Source organism: Glycine soja, chromosome 8 (assembly GCF_004193775.1).
Source record: "Glycine soja cultivar W05 chromosome 8, ASM419377v2, whole genome shotgun sequence".
NCBI classification, from domain to species: Eukaryota; Viridiplantae; Streptophyta; class Magnoliopsida; order Fabales; family Fabaceae; genus Glycine; species Glycine soja.
In genome coordinates this window covers 19374993-19386297 of record NC_041009.1, presented here as the reverse complement: position 1 = coordinate 19386297, position 11305 = coordinate 19374993, and positions in this window count along the sequence as shown.

The following is an 11305-nucleotide window of genomic DNA, read 5'->3' as shown; positions in this document are numbered from 1 at the left end:
AATATTTTGTAAATTAATAAACAAATGTTAATTGACATCAAGCAAGAGATGACAAATATCAAATTTGGGTTTGGTGGATTAAATGTGATTAGATGTTTTTATATAATGGATTTCATAATTAATGAACAAATTTCTTTTGGCACAGAGCAAGATATGCTAAGTATCAAATCTTGAAATTAGTAACCAAAACTACAGCTAAAGATTCACGAGTAAATTAATAAACAATTTTTAATTGACATAAAGCAAGAGATGACAAATATCAAATATGGGTTTGGTGGATTAAATGTGATTAGACATATTTAGAGTTATTGCAATAAAAAAGAAAGTTAAGCATGAAATTGAAATTAGAAGGCAAAACTACAACTAAAGATGCACGACAGAGAAAACTCTGATATCAAAGGTTGTCCAATCTCTCTTTAATTGATCAATATGTCATATTTGGAATCCTCATTCCTAATGGAATCAAAATAATTATTGCCTTGAATCTCTCTTTACTTAGTACTGATTATATTAAATTTCAAAATTAGTTGTGCAATAGCAATAAAGATAGGATTAAATAGTTTTGAAAATTAGTTAATATGCCAATCTATTTTACCGATTGTAATGACTCATGATTAATGTTTAAGTAGCCAAAAAACTGAGTTTAATTGGTAAATGTCAGCTTATGTTTTAGTTTATGTGTAATTCGTTCAAAAACAAAAACCTTAATTCATCAGTTATCTTGACTTGTTAACATTGATCAGCATTCTGACAATGATTAAATAGATTGCAATTTCGTAATAGTATAGAATCGAAATAATCCTTGTGTTGAATCTCTCTTTAGTTAGTACTCAGCAGAGAAAAGAAAAACTTTAATTCATCAGTTAATTTGAGTTGATTACATTGATAAGGATTTTGATAACAATAATCCTTCTGTTGAATCTCTCTTTACTCAGTACTCAGCAGAGAAAAGAAAAACTTTAATTCATCAGTTAACCAACAATTCAACAGATTGTAATTTCCTAAATGTATTTCATAATAGAACAAAATACAATAGAATAGATTGCAATTTCATGATAGTATTAACAAATAAAGTAATACAAACCCAAAAAAAACTATTGTTTCATTTAATCAAAGAGAAAAAAAGCAGTTTTGGTTTCAAACTACAAAATGAACTTAACCAAAATGAGACAGGAACGGTATTCTACAAAACAGCCAGCACTTAATGTTCCAACCACGTGGCCCATGCAAAGAGTCAAAAAACCACAAAAAGTGTCGCGGGGCAAATATTACAATTTGATCATACGATCGTAAAAAAACATCCAAGACAACCTGTCAACAGCATAATTCATTCAGCCTGACAATGCTTGGCTAAATTATTTGAGGAAACTTGGGCAAGTGAAATCTCAAAGTTTTTGGGCTCATCATCCAACTCATCAGAAGATACACGCTTAGTTGGTGTTAATGGAATCCTGAGAAGTGGGTCATGATCTGCGGTAATAGACACAGATTGCTGCATAAAATATTAATTGATCAGTAAGCTAAATTTTGTTGACATCTTCCCAAAATACACCAGTAAAAACACACAAGGACAACGGTAGCTTACAGATTCAAGCTCTGTAGGCTCAGTCGAGTCAAGCATTGAACGATCATCATCAGCGGTACCAGAGACAGATTGCTGCATAAAATATTGATTGATGAGTCAGCTAAATTTTGTTGCCATCATTGCAAGATACACCAAGAAAAATACAGAAAGACAATGTTAGCTTACAGATTCAAGCTCTGTAGGATCGGTCGACTCAAGTATTGAACTCTCGATCTTGCAACATGGTTGCATGATATATGAATTGAGAGTAAAGAAACAAATGGAATATATGCATACAGTCACAATAACTAAAATACACTTGACAAAACACAACCTCACTATCGGGAAGCATATCCAGCACAACATTGATCAAGTTTGATTCATCTGAATATTTAAGAACAACAACATTCCTGAACCTTGGTTGCACCTTCACTTTGAATGCAAGGAAACAACCCAATAGCCTATCTAGTGCTTGAGGAGAGGCATTTAAATCAACATCGTCATCCTTGCGCGGAAAAAGAAGAATGAAAATGGATAGCAACCTAACAAATTTTCATTGTAAATTAAAAAACATTGCATGATAATACAATAACATACTTCTATTTTGAGCCTGTTGACTTCATCCGCTGATTGACCAATTAACTCTGCATATTCACGGTCCCAGAGCAAAAATTTGGTTTGTTCACCCTTGTGATTAACCATCACTTCAACTCTATACCTGCCAATGTAGATACCAGTATAAAAAAAGTAGCTGATGAACGTCATACCAATTAAGCAGTGAATCAATCACCTTAGTACAGGTTGATCGTTGTCTTTGCCACATGGACATATGAACGACACAGTTTCTATGTCAGTTTTTTTTGTGACATTGACCGCAAGCCGAATAGCACCATGAATAGTTGTCCATCATTATAGTTGTAATTTTGGCGACAGTAACACAAACAATTTTCTGTTTGAAGAAATTGACATTAGATTTTCTACAAAGAGAAGCTACAAATGAATAAGAACATCACCTCGGAAATGACATTAATCTGAGAGATATTTTTTACTTCATCCTTTGACAGAAATGCATCTTTTGATGATAATTGAGATGACCCTGAAACCTGTGAACTTCCTTATCCAATAGGCGTCAAAACTGATCTAACCTCCATCCCTAAATCTAAAAGCCTACAAGAATATCACAAATGCAAAAGCCCAGCAAAGATTACTTACATATTTAATAGTTTGAAATTACAAACACAAAAGTAACAGATTGTCAAAATACCTCTCTCTCAATTCTTGAATTTCCAGCACAAGCTCGTTGATCATGAGTTTAGACGCCTTGAAAGAATTACTGACTGATGGCGGATATGATCCTGTAGATCAGACACAACAAAAATATTATCTAGTAAGCATGACAATTGAGAAATTTGAGATTACACTGACCCTGGGCTTCCTTGATCCTGGCATGTGTCAAAAGAATAATGATGGGTCTTTCATCTTCAACCTCATTCAAATAAGACAAAAACTGTAAGCAGTAATTTTCCCAAAGTGTGCAGGATAGTACCTGCCCACTATCAGAAGGAAACAACAATAAATGTATAAGTATATCAGCATCTAATCATCATCAGATACAAACAACAATCACACACACACAAAACTTAAATTCTAAAACATAACCTCAAATCCTTTAATTTGAAAATAACCCTCGTATTTTTCGATGACACATATCGGAATACCACTTCATCAACCACGCCAATAACATCTAAAGCAACCACAAGATAAACACATGTTATTTGAAAAGCCATAAGCACCTCAATCAAAATCAATGCACAAATTGCAAACGACGATCTTACCAACCAAGAGCCTAGTTTGAAAATGACTAGCAATGACATGGGAAAAATCAACAAATCTAAATTTCCTAAAAAGTAAGTGTTCCATATCAGATTGCCTAACAACAATAACTTAGGTAAAACATAATTTATATTCATGATAACAAATTCTGAATTTCCCATCATTCTTCATAACTTTAAAATTATGCATCACATAAGTCAAATTTTCCTTCAAATCAGCCTTCCAAGACTTTAGCTGATCTTGTTTGCAAACAACATGGATTTCATCTCCCTATAATATAGAAAGTATATAAATACCTGATTGAATGGTCAATAATATAGTATATAATAAAAAAAAACCGCAAAAAACATACATCAGAATCAACAACCACCATTTCGGCTTGTTCAAACTTTTCAGGGATCCCAATGAACCAAAGATCAGTGATCCTTACAGAAAGCTTAAGAGCTTCCCTCGATCCATCTATCAACTTAATTTTATCAGGAACACGTGCCATAACTTTATAATCACAAAGCCTGAACAACAACACCAAGAAAAATAGAACATCAGTTAAAAACCAAGCATATAGTCAAACAGGTAAAAAATTAAATTACCACCTCAACCACCGGAAACCAAAGTTAACAATCTGTGACAAAAAAAAATAAAGAAGAAAACTCACAAAACACACATAAGACCGCAACAAACTGCATATGAATCAGTAAAAATAAACACTTGACCATGTGAGTAAACAGAGTTAACAAAAGAGGCGACAAACATATAAGAATGCATTAACACGAAACTTAACAAAGCATACAAAAAACAACCATCCTCAAGTTAAGGCTCAACTTCTCTCAGCCAAACCCAAACATGGGTACAAAAGTATAACTTTGATTTCTCGCACCCAAAACGAACAATCGAACAAAGCCAAACTGTAAAACAAACGTAACTCATTAAAAAATAAAAAAACGAAAGGTAAGACAGACATGTACAACATAAACATTACCTTTCCTTCTCACAGTCAAGCCCAACAACGGAGCAATGCACAACATAAAAGTTAGAAAACAAAGCACCAAAGTTAGAAAAACACCGAAAAAAAGTTCTAAAATCACCCGGAAAAGGTAACACACATACAAACTGAAAACAAACCGAATGCAAAGACATTCAGCAAAAAAACATTACCTTTTCTTCTCACAGCCAAGCCGAGCAATGGAGCAAAACCAAACTAGAAAACAAAAAAGAAAATCACAACCATGCACAACATAAAAGTTAGAAAACAAACGACCAAGGCACAACCTCACACCTTGAAATCCAGAAGCAAGCAAAGAGAAAAGAAACAGTTTTGCTTTCAAACTTGAAAATGAAACAAACGAAAATGACACAACAACGGCCAACGGGATTCTACAAAACACCCAAACCACGTGCCTAACCAAAGAGTGCAAGCTAGCTTGGCCATAAGACACATGGCACAACAGTTGCTTTTTGAGAAAAAACAAACACGTAAACCACACATGTGTTATAGCTGAAGAAGAAATCAAAAGGACAACAAAATAACAATAAATCCAACAAAAGGCACACGTGCCAATTTTCTAAGCAGGGGCACACCAGTGATTTTCCTATACTTCTCTTTTATAATATAGGATATAGATGTTATGTGTACCATATTAACATTGTTTGATTTATTTCTTTTGAAATTCTTAACATTTTTATTATTAGTATTGTAGGTTTCATTAAGGTATTTTTATATACCATTTGAAGCAAAAGTCAAACTTAAATAAGTCTCATTACTCATCCTTGTAACTTCCACTTAAACAAGTTTTATTATTTTGTTTATTCAATTTTTATTTTGAACAGTAAATATTTGCTTTTGAGTATTTATCTAACACTTAAATTATTATAATGAGACTAATTTCAATAAAACGACTGATAAATTATTTTTTATATTTTTTGCCTTGCTACCAGTAAAATTGGTATCGATATGTAAAGTTTTGATTCGAACGTATATAAACATAATAATTGAATCAAAATATACTGAAAATGATTATAATGCATGATTTATAACATATACTGTAAAACTTTGCATAAAGGTTATTATTTTTACAAATTGGAATACGAGAAGGAGGGAGAATTATTTAGCGTATACGTTATTTTTTTCATTTTATTTGAATGATGAAACTTTTAAATAAATTTGTTTCAATGATTTCTATGTGTTGGAACGAGTTATCATTACACCGTGTAATTTTTTTGTTTTTTTTTTAAAGTTGGCCTTGTTAGCCGATGCATGTTCTAATTCCATAATTGAGTTACTTTTTCACATTTGTGAATTTATCATTAAATTTAAAAAAGAATTAAGTCCAAAAGATTAACGGATTAATTTTTTAAAAGGCTAGAGATTAAAAAAATATAAATATAAAATTGTTTCATCTTTGCTTTATAAGCTACTATTATATTTAATTGTTTGTTACCGGTGCATAGACATGGGTCCTATCCCATGCATTTCAAAATTCCTATTTTTTCTTCAACAATATAGGATAGTAGAAATTATATAATTGAATCAATAATTTATTTATTTAAAAAATTAATGAAAATAACTTATAAACTTTGATAATTTTACCTTCTCTACCTATAATCTAATAAATGAATAATATATGTACATATTATATTATTATTTAATAACAAAATTATCATATGATAAATTTTTATTTTTTTTATAATAATTATTTTATATGTTATATTGAAAAAAATAATGATTAATTAATGATATAATTTCTTTTACATAAATCAAACTTTTGAATTCACTTTCATATAAAATTTCTTCTTGCTAATAAAATTGTTGCATATATTGTTGTTATATTCCATATTTGGGTTTGAATAAACAGATAATCCCGTAGTATCAGAAGGTCCTGTGGTATTTTATAAGGTTTTAACAAATTATACTTTGTTATATATTTATATCTTTTTTTAAACTCATGTTTTTCTAGTTTACATAAATCAAACTTTGGAATTAATTTTTATTTTAAATTTTTTATATTACTAAAACTGTGGTATATATTATTATATTTCGTTTCGTCTGTGCGTTCGGATAAGTTGACAATCCCGGGACCTTCTAATGCCATGACGATTATAATGCATGATTTATAACATATGCTGCAAAACTATCATAAAATAATTTTTCCAAATTGGAATATGGGAAGGAGAGGGAATTATTTAGTGCAGACGTTGACTTTTCAGTTTAATTGAATAATGAAACTTTTAAATAAATTTGTTTAAATGATTTCTATGTCTGACGTCAGTTATATGTGCACCATGTAATTTTTTTTCAAGTCGCCCTTATTAGCCAATACATGTAATTTCAAAATTGAGTTATATTATGTTTTCAGGTTTTTAATTTATTATTAAATTTAAACAAGAATGTAGTACAAAAGACTAAAGGATTAGTTTTTTTTAAAGGACATAGATAAAAAAATAGGGGTATAAAATTGTTTGATCTTTACTTTATACGCTACTATTTTATTTATTTACCCCTTTTAGCATAATTTTATACGAAATCTTTTGTTAATAATGTTAATTTTCTTAGCAGCAATATAATATAATGCATTTAAGCTAATAAAATCATGACTTTATTGGTCAAGTTATTTTTTTTTTTAAAAGCATTCACTTTCGTCATTCTTAATACATTAAAAAGTTATTCGAAACAATAGATCAGATAAAGACAAATATTTTTTTTTTATCATGAAAGATGAATTATTCAATTTTATTTAATTAAAAGTTTTATGTTGTTGTTCCTTGATTTTTTTATATATGAAATGCTACATCTACGATATTAATATTGTTTAATTTGTTTCCTTTCAATTTCTTAACATTATTAATTTTAGTATTGTACGTTTAATACCAATATATTTATAAACCATTTGAAGTTAAAGTCAAACTTTAATTAAATATCTTTACTCATCCTTGTACCTTGTACTTAAACTTTTGAAGTTTTATTTTTTTGTTTATTTAATTTTTATTTTGAATAGTAATTATTTGCTTTTGAGTGTTTATCTTACACTTAAAATCATTATAAAGAGAAAATTTTCAATAAAATGATTAATAACTTATTTTTTCATATTTATTGCCTTCTTCATGTAAAGCTAGTATTAATTTATTTAAAATTTATATTCAAATGCATATAATCATAATAATTGAAACAAGATATATAGAAAATGATTATAATGCATGATTTATAACATATGTTGCAAAAATTTTCATAAAGATTATAATTTTTCTCCCAATTGGAATATGGGAGGGAGATAGAACTATCTAGCGTATACATTATATTTTCATTCGAATTAAATAATGATGCTTTCAATATTTTTTTTATGCAGAATCTTTTGTTAATAGTGTTAATTTTCCAAACAACAATTTTTTTTATCATTATAATTTCTTTTTTATCATTACAACTATTTAATATAATACATTTAAGCTAATAAAATCATGACCTTATTCATCAAGTTTTTAAAAATACATTCACTTTTGTCATTTTTGATACATTAAAATATTATTTTAAACAATAGATCAGATAAAGGCGAAGATTTTTTTTTTTTATCAAGAAGTTGATCTATGAAATTTTATGTAATTAAAGGTTTTATGTTTTTGTCCCTGATTCTTTATACAGGACAGTTGCGTGTGCAATATTATCATTGTTTATTTTTTTTCTTTTGAATTTCTTAAGCACTTTTATTTTTAGTATTGTAGGTTTAATTACCATTTATTTATACCATTTGAAGCTAAAGTCAAACTTTAATTAAGTCTCATTACTCCTCCTTGTAAATTGCACTTAAACATGTTTTATTTTTTTTGTTTATTCAATATTTGTATTTGAACTGTAAATATTTGTTTTTGAGTGTTTGTCTAACACTTGAATTATTATAAATAGACTAATTTCAAAAAATTATAAATAACTTATTTTTCTCATTTTTTTTCTTTGCTACAAGTAAAATTGGTATTAATTTATGTAAAAATTTTATTCGATGGTATATAAACATAATTGAATCAAAATATATTGAAAATGATTATAATGCACGATTTATAACATATGCTGCAAAACTTTCATAAAGGTTATAATTTTTCCAAATTGGAATACGGTAAGGAGAGAAAATGATTTAGCGCATACGTTGATTTTTTCCGTTTAATTGAATAATGAAACTTTTAAATAAATTTGTTCAAATGAATTCTATGCCTAAAACCTGGAACGTCAGTTATCTGTACACCATGTAATTTTTTTCGAGTCGGCCTTATTAGCCAATACATGTAATTTCAAAATTGAGTTATGTTTTCAGTTTTTTAATTTATTATTAAATTTAAACAAGAATGTAGTACAAAAGACTAAAGGATTAGTTTTTTTTTTTAAAGGACATAGATAAAAAAAATAGGGGTATAAAATTGTTTGATCTTTACTTTATACGCTACTATTTTATTTATTTACCCTTTTTAGCATAATTTTATACGAAATCTTTTGTTAATAATGTTAATTTTCTTAGCAACAATATAATATAATACATTTAAGCTAATAAAGTCATGACTTTATTGGTCAAGTTATTTTTTTTTAAAAAAAAGCATTCACTTTCGTCATTCTTAATACATTAAAAAGCTATTCGAAACAATAGATCAGATAAAGGCAAATATTTTTTTATCATGAAAGATGAACTATTAAATTTTATTTAATTAAAATTTTTATGTTGTTGTTCCTTGATTTTTTTATATATGAAATGCTACATCTACGATATTGATATTGATATTAATATTGTTTAATTTGTTTCCTTTCAATTTCTTAACATTATTAATTTTAGTATTGTACGTTTAATTACCATATATTTATATACCATTTGAAGTTAAAGTCAAACTTTAATTAAATATCTTTACTCATCCTTGTACCTTGTACTTAAACTTTTGAAGTTTTATTTTTTTGTTTATTTAATTTTTATTTTGAAGAGTAATTATTTGCTTTTGAGTATTTATCTTACACTTAAAAATTTTATAAAGAGAAAATTTTCAATAAAATGATTAATAACTTATTTTTCATATTTATTGCCTTGCTTCATGTAAAGTTAGTATTAATTTATTTAAAATTTATATTCAAATTCATATAATCATAATAATTGAAGCAAAATATGTAGAAAATGATTATAATGCATGATTTATAACATATGTTGCAAAAAAATTCATAAAGATTATATTTTTTCTCCCAATTGGAATATGGGAGAGAGATAGAACTATTTAGCGTATGCATTATATTTTCATTCTAGTTAAATAATGACACTTTAAAATAATTTATTAAATGATTTCTATGCCTACAAATTGGGACTTGAGTTATCTGTAGACCGTGTAATTTTCCTGCTTTTTTTCCAAGTCGTTACCTTGTTAGACAGTTCAAGTTCTAATTCCGTGATTGAGTTGTTTTTCACATTTTTCAATTTATCCTTAAATTCAAAGAAGGATCCCGTACCAAAGATTAAAGGATTAGGTTTTTTAAGGCCTGAGATTAAAGAATTAAGAATATATAATTGTTTTATCTTTGCTTTATACTTACTATTATATTTATTTACCCTTTTTTAGCATAATGTTATAAAAAATCTTTTGTTAATTGTGTTAATTTTTCTAGCAACAATATAATATAATACATTTAAGCTAATAAAATCATGACCTTATTGGTCAAGTTCTTTTTAAAAAGAAATTCATTTTTTTCATTATTAATACATTAAAGTTATTCGAAACAATAAATCAGATAAAGGGAAAGAGGTCATGAAGTTGAACTATGAAATTTTATGTAATTAAAGGTTTTATGTTTTTGTTCCTGATTCTTTATATAGGAAATATTGTGTTTATGATATTATCATTGTTTAATTTACTTCTTTTCAATTTCTTAACACTTTTGTTTTTAGTATTGTAGGTTTAATTACCATTTATTTATATACCATTTGGATCTAAATTCAAACTTTAATTAAGTCCCGTTACTCATCCTTGTACCTTACACTTAAACTTTTGAAGTTTTATTTTTTCATTTATTTAATTTTTAGTTTGAAGAGTAAATATTTGTTTTCGAGTATTTATCTAACACTAAAAATTATTATAAGCAGACTAATTTCAATAAAATGACTAATAATTTATCATTAAATTTAAACAAGAATCTAGTAGAAAAGATTAAAGCAAATGATTTTTTTAAAAGGTTGGAGATTACAAAATTAGGAATATAAAATTGCTTGATCTTTACTTTATATGCTACTACTATAATTATTTATCCTTTTTATCATAATTTTATACAGAATCGTTTGTTAATGTGATAATATTCCTAGCAATAATATAATATAATACATTTAAGCCAATAAAATCATGACCTTATTCACCAGTTTCATTTTAAAAAACATTTACTTTCGTCATTATTGATTCATTTAAAAGTTATTCTAAACAATAGATTAGATAAAGGCATAAATATTTTATCATGAAAGTTTATCTATGAAATTTTATGTAATTAAAGATTTTATGTTGTTGTTCCTCATGCTTTATATAGGAAATGTTACGTGCACAACACTAACATTGTTTAATTTACTTTTTTTTTTTTTTAATTTCTTAACGCTTTTGTTTTTAGAATTGTTGGTTTAATTACCATTTATTTATATACCATTTGAAGCTAAAGTCAAACTTTAATTAAGTCTCATTACTCATCCTTGTACACTTTGTACTTAAACAAGTTTTATTATTTTGTTTAGTTAATTTTTATTTTAAATAGTAAGTATTTGCTTTGAGTATTTATCTAACACTTCAAATTATTATAAAGAGACTAATTTCAATAAAAGGATCAATAACTTACTTTTCATATTTATTGCCTTGCTACAAGTAAAATTTGTATTAATTTGTGTAAAATTTTGATTAGAACATATATAAACATAATAATTG